The sequence below is a fragment of the Eleutherodactylus coqui genome, chromosome 6 (genome assembly GCF_035609145.1).
Source record: "Eleutherodactylus coqui strain aEleCoq1 chromosome 6, aEleCoq1.hap1, whole genome shotgun sequence".
NCBI lineage: Eukaryota > Metazoa > Chordata > Amphibia > Anura > Eleutherodactylidae > Eleutherodactylus > Eleutherodactylus coqui.
In genome coordinates, this window is record NC_089842.1 from 79571400 (window position 1) to 79577899 (window position 6500).

General features: G+C 44.6%; 1 protein-coding gene across 1 annotated transcript in view; it reads right to left on the reverse strand.

The window, feature by feature from the left end:
* The window catches only part of LOC136631356 (B-cell receptor CD22-like), a 70471-nt gene extending 64542 nt beyond the window's left edge, over positions 1 to 5929 (reverse strand). Inside the window, exon 1 of the mRNA XM_066605622.1 lies at positions 5916 to 5929. The gene's annotated coding sequence lies outside the window, so the exon portion shown is untranslated. The remainder of the gene's footprint in view (positions 1 to 5915) is intronic.
* Between the last annotated feature and the right edge of the window lie 571 nt (positions 5930 to 6500).

Sequence of the window (6500 nt, forward strand, 5' to 3'; positions counted from 1 at the left end):
TAATTAAATGTGCCGCTTATTGGCCTGTGGTTGGAGGCTGACTTCGCATACGTAACGCACTGCAGAGGCAGGAAACAATTATGCGCATGGCTGGGTATTAATTCACCAACTACTACCCCCAGCAGAGACGCAGTAAACTGAAGGCAGTGACAGGCAGGCCAAATACAGTATTTTTTTGAAGTTTTTGGGAACAACCACACTGCCTGTGATATACACTGTATTTCGATTTCCCTGTTGGAGGCTGACTTCGCGTACGTAACACACTGCAGAGGCAGGCAACAATTATGCGCAAGGCTGGGTATTAATTCACCAACTACTACCCCCAGCAGAGACGCAGTAAACTGAAGGCAGTGACAGGCATGCCAAATACAGTATTTTTTTTTTACTTTTTGGGAAAAAGCCTACTGCCTATATAGCCAGTATATCTCTTTCACCTTTCCCACTGTCCCTGCCTCACCAGTACTGCCCCTATACTCTGTAAAATGACTGCAGACTGAGGACGCAATGCTCTGCACGCTCGATATACAAAACAAAAAGAATTGTGCAACACTGCTCCCAGCAGCCTCAACAGTACTGCACACGGTCAGATGTGGCCCTAAGAAGGACCGTTGGGGTTCTTGAAGGCTAAAATAGCACCTAACACTCTCCCTATAGCAGCAGCAGCATCACCAGCACTTTCCCTGATCTCTGTCACCATGCATCTGTGGCGAGCCGCGGGCGGGGCAGATTTAAATACTCGGGTACACCTGATCTCGCCAGCCACTCACTGCAGGGGGGTGGTATAGGGCTGGAACGTCGCAGGGGGAAGTTGTAATGCCTTCCCTGTCTTTCTATTGGCCAGAAAAGCGCGCAAATTTCTCAGAGATGAAAGTGAAAGTAACTCGAACATCGCGTGGTGCTCGTCTCGAGTAACGAGCATCTCGAACACCCTAATACTCGAACGAGCATCAAGCTCGGACGAGTATGCTCGCTCATCCCTAATTAAATCCCATCAGAGGAGACAAATACAACTGTAGATGTTTCATGAGCATTTCTTACCGGGATTGCAGGAAGATTGGAACGGTCAAATCCCACCAACCTGTTTACCGCATTGTGGCATCTCTTAATGAAGCAATCTAAATGGTCATAGCATTTTGTGTATTCGCACAATCACCACACTCAATATTCAAGTATTACCTCCAATGTTGCACAGGTAACCTCATGGTGCAAAATATTCGCAGTAGCGTTTGCAGATGTATGCGCCTGAGCGCCATCTTGAAGCGCATGTGTAGCGCCGGCTTCTTTCCTCCTCATTAGCGCAACTCGGTTAAGTGACAGACAGGCCTCACAACAGACCAGCCTCTGCTATCACTGCTCTTCCGCTCTGCCACAAGAGGACCCGTGCTGCGGCACAACCAAAGACCCGGGGACCAGTAAGGCAGCCAACACAGCAGAGTTAGAAACACTGACTCGGAAAGAAAACCAAGGAAGCATAACCGGTAGGAGATCTTCTGGTGTCCCCACTGCTCACATTATGCTGTAGACCTCAACCTCCAATCCTCATCCCAGAGAATGCCTTTATTGCAGGACAAAAAGTGTCATTCTATACAAGATGTAAAATACCACAGTGTGTAAGAGGCACTACACAAGACTTCTGAATGCAACTTTTGTGTCACAAAAATGTTATTTTCCCCAATAAAGTTACTTGGATCACAATAAAAATTATAATTTATTTTATTTAGGCCTCGTTCAGCAGTGAGACAACAGTGCTGCTATAGTCCTGTAAAGATCGCGTGATCGGGCTGCTTCAAGGTCCGTGAAGCAGCCCGTTCACACTCACCGAGGCGCATGCTGTGTGCTTTCAAGGCTCCCATAGGAGTGAATGAAAAGCACGCAGCAGAGATAGGACATGTCCTATTTTTGCGCGCACTCGTATGTCCTATCTTTGTTAGATACGCTGATTCACCGCATCTAATAAGTACTCATGTGACTGCTTCTGTAGGAGCCTATTGGTTCCCATAGAAGTGTGTTTTTAGCACTGCTAGGCACTAATAACACATTCATCTGATATGTGACAAAATGGATTACACAAAACAAAGGTGAAGCGCCTGTTCCTATTCTAGGCACAATAACTCTCACTACCCATACAGCCCTGTCAATGAAGCCTATTTCTATGCCAAAAAAATGGCAAATTGAGTCACATAAGGTACAATATATTATCTATCACATACCCCTTGTCAAATAATTAGGAGGTTTATCCTTTCATGACCAAGGGTCATTGATGTGCCTGCGTCCAGATCTAGTATCCACACTTTCAAAAAGACATAACTTTTATTTTTCCAGTGATATATCTATAGGAGAGCTTTTCAGGATGGGTTGTATTTTTGAATTGTGCCATTTAATGTACCTTACAAAAAACGCGATTGCGCCATCTTTGGGGGAGGGAGAGGGGGCATTTTTACAGCATTCATGGTGCAGTAAAACTGACATGTTCTTATTCTATGGATAAGTACGATTACAGTAAAACCAAAATGATACAGTTTTTTTTATATAGTAATGAATAGTAAAGAAAAACCCTCTTTAAAAAAATTTGCTTTAACTGGCCATCTTTTAACCCTCAGAACTTTTTAATTTTTTTATAGATAGGGGTGGTTGAGAACATTTATGTTGCAGGGCGACTTGTGGTTTGCATTGGTACTATTTTGGAGAACATGCGACTTTTAGATCACCAAATCAGCGCAATGTGTTTTTTTTAATGAAGTTAACCTTGTGGGATTAATAATGTGATATTTTAATACGTTGGTCCTTTATGGATACAGCAATTGGGAATAGGGTTTGTTTTCTTAACTTCTAATATTTTTATCGTTTTAATAATTAAAACATCTTTATTTTACTTATTTTTACTTCTTTAATTAGTCCACATAGGGGACTTGAGCTTGTGATCATTTGAACTCTTATGCAGTATAATGCAATACTGTGTTAGGGCTTATTTACACAAGTGTATATCGGCCGGAGTTTTCACTGACGGCCGATATACGCTTCCATCTGAGCAGTCCCCCCTTCCCTCCCCTTCACCGGCTCTCCTCCCCTTTGAGCGGTTTTCAATGGGAATGAACGGGACGGGGGCAGAGCTAAGCTCCCATCCCCTCCCTGCCCCTTGTCCATAGCCAGCAATGGGAGTGGGTGGGACAGGGAGGAGCTTAATTCCACCCCGCCCCCTCTCATTGCAAACGCTGGAGTGGTGGAGTGAGCCGGTGAGGGGGTGGGAAGGGAAAACGCCGGCCGATATACAATCGTGTAAATAAGCCCTTATTGCATTGTACCGTGTTTTTACAGGCTTCCTATTCAAGGTGTGCTGCAGTCACATTTTAATAGGCAGAAATACATGGTAGTCCTGGGGACCTTCAAAACCCCCTACGCTGCCATGACATCTGATAGGCACCCCTGCAATATTAACACTGCAGGGTCGTCTGGGAAATCTAAACTCCAAAGGATTGGGATATTTAGAGGGTTAACAGCCATGATCAGCGTTATCTCTGATTGTGGCTGTTGAGGGCAGGTGTCAGCTACGGTATCAGAAACAGCCCAAACTCATAGTGTATGGAGTGGGTTTGGCTCCCCAGTCCATTCCATACACAGCATATGCTGTGGAATGCTACATATGCGTCCTAACTGCATGGGGTATGTGCAGTAAGGACATACATAGCCATATGTGTGTTAGTAAGGGGTTAAGCAATGAGAGTCTACACTGCCCTTTGCTGGCAGGACTTTCATTGCTACCCGTCATGGTCTGCATTGCCCCTGCCTCGGCATTTTTTGACCAGAGAATTTAAATCTAAATTCATATATTGACCCAGCTGTCTGACGAAGAGCTCTGCGAATCTCAAAATGTGTCACCGGCTGGTTTTAAATAAAGTATCTTTCTTTTAATTCATGCCATCGACTCCACTTCTCTTCTGAGTTGATACTTACCAACAGGTCATGTCACAGTCTTGGTGTTTTTGATCACTAATCCAATTCTCAGAACACACAATCTCACCAGTCACACAGTCATGTCAATTAAAGGGTTTCTCCAGGGAGAATACTATCCTCAGAATAGGTCATCAAGAGTTGATTGGCTGGGGTCTGTCGCTCGGGACCCCAACTGACCAACTGAGCGGGCACATGCTATCAGCACTGCAAATACACAAAGGTCGGAGCAGAAGAAGCAGCTGAAGTCTCCACGCCAATCTCTGTGTAGTGGCCGGCGCTTGTAACTGCAGGCGCGGTTCTCATGGGTTTCTCACACCCTACTTATTTTTTATAATATATATTGTTTCAATGAAATCACAATTCAAAACGAAAAGTATCAGAATTTCAGGAAGTAAATTTCCCAGAATCTACACAGCTCTGTGCTGCACCCGGCTGAGATTTTCTAGGTTGTTGTGAAGATTTGTCCAACATTACTTACAAATTTGCTCCTAATGAAGTTTGAAAGAGAAAAAAATACATATTTGGTTGTTCAAAATGTAACAAGATAGAAGGTTCCCCTTTATTTACTCTGTTCTACATAAGAAGAAGAAAGTACAGAGTGCTGAAGAATTTATGCAGAGCTGAAGGAGAGGTGCAGCAAGAAGAACAGGGAAGCTGGACTAAGGAACAGCCGGAAACAGTTTATTCCTGAAGTAGGAAGAAGAAGGTGCTGGATACCAAGCTTAAAGGGGTTGTCCCGCGATAGCAAGTGCAGTTATACACTTCTGGATGGCCATATTAATGCACTTTGTAATATACATCGTGCATTAAATATGAGCCATACAGAAGTTATTCACTTACCTGCTCCGTTGCTGGCGTCCCCGTTGCCATGGTGCCGTCTAACTTCAGCGTCTAATCGCCGGATTAGACGCGCTTGCGCAGATGGTTCTTTTCCTTTCGGCTCCCTCCGGCATCATCGGCGTTCTGGCTCCGCCCCCTTGTACGCGTCATCGCATAGCTCCGCCCCATGACGTGTTCCGGTTCCAGACTCCTGATTGGCTGGCATCGGCACATTGACGGGGGCGGAGCTACGCGATGATGTGTACAAGGGGGCGGAGCCAGAACGCCGATGATGCCGGAGGGAGCCGAAAGGAAAAGAACCATCTGCGCAAGCGCGTCTAATCCGGCGATTAGACGCTGAAGTTAGACGGCACCATGGCAACGGGGACGCCAGCAACGGAGCAGGTAAGTGAATAACTTCTGTATGGCTCATATTTAATGCACGATGTATATTACAAAGTGCATTAATATGGCCATACAGAAGTGTATAACCCCACTTGCTATCGCGGGACAACCCCTTTAAGTGTTTTGCAAGAACATTTGTAGGAGAGGCGGTATCTCCAGTCACCAAAGCTCTGAAATTCGGATGTAAAGGACAGTGGACTGCAGTGGATGTTGCCTTGTTTGCCTGGACCGCTGAATAAAAGTGAGTTTCGCTATTTCATCCCATACTCTGACTCCAGGAGCTCCTTCCTACTGGGAAAACCGGCACTATGCTACATGCTACACCGCCCTCCATGAGCAGAGATCACTACAACCACCATCATTTTACTCTGTAGTGTAGCTGTGTGGGAGTCGGAGTAGAGGCCACCATGAACCCTAGCTACAGAACGTTCCCCTTTCTTTATTCCGTAGTGTCATTTCCTCAGTTCCAACTACTATTTGATTATTTAGATAAATGTAAATAAACACTTATAAGACAATTTTTTGTGGTTCCCCCGTACATATTATAGACAACATCAGCCCAATGTCATATATAATTAATTTAACTTATCTATATAGTGCACACGTATCCTGCACCACTGTACAATATCAGGGAATTACACAGTAACAGAAGTCAGTAGTTACAGATATGCGGGATACCACAGGGCATGAGTTCGGCTTACTGATAGGTCTATAGTCCTAGTGAATGAATAATTACTTACATGACGAGTCCCCTGAGTGCATTGAAACACAAATCTTTAGTTTTCATCTGTATATGTGACTTGCTGGTTTCCTGAAATGTGCAACATCCTCTTTTGCGAGGAATGATTCTTAGCAAATACTGGAGCTGTTGTTCGTAGATAAGGTAACAGATTTTGGCCGCATGGCAACTTCACACGAACATATTTGCGCACAAGCCACAGAGAATAGAACCCATTGATTTCAATGGGTTCCTTCTCATCTACTTTTTTTGCGCACGCAAAGAAAATGCAGCATGCCCTACTGTTTTGTGCATTTATGCACCCACGGTCACCATAGAGGTCTATGGGGGTTGAGCAAATGTGCGCACAGTGTGAAACGGTATGCACAATACGCTGCGCAATTCCGCAAGAAAAAGAACACGTTTGGAATTCACTAAGGTAAATAGCCATTTAAATTGGAGCATGGTTGTGTCCTGTGCACAAAAAAACATGCCCTCAGAGGGCAAAAAAACACAGTAAATTATGCCGATGAGCACACAGAAAAGACTCATTCATGGCACAAATGTGTTGCACTGAGTTATGCGCAAAAACCTCATACACCCATGT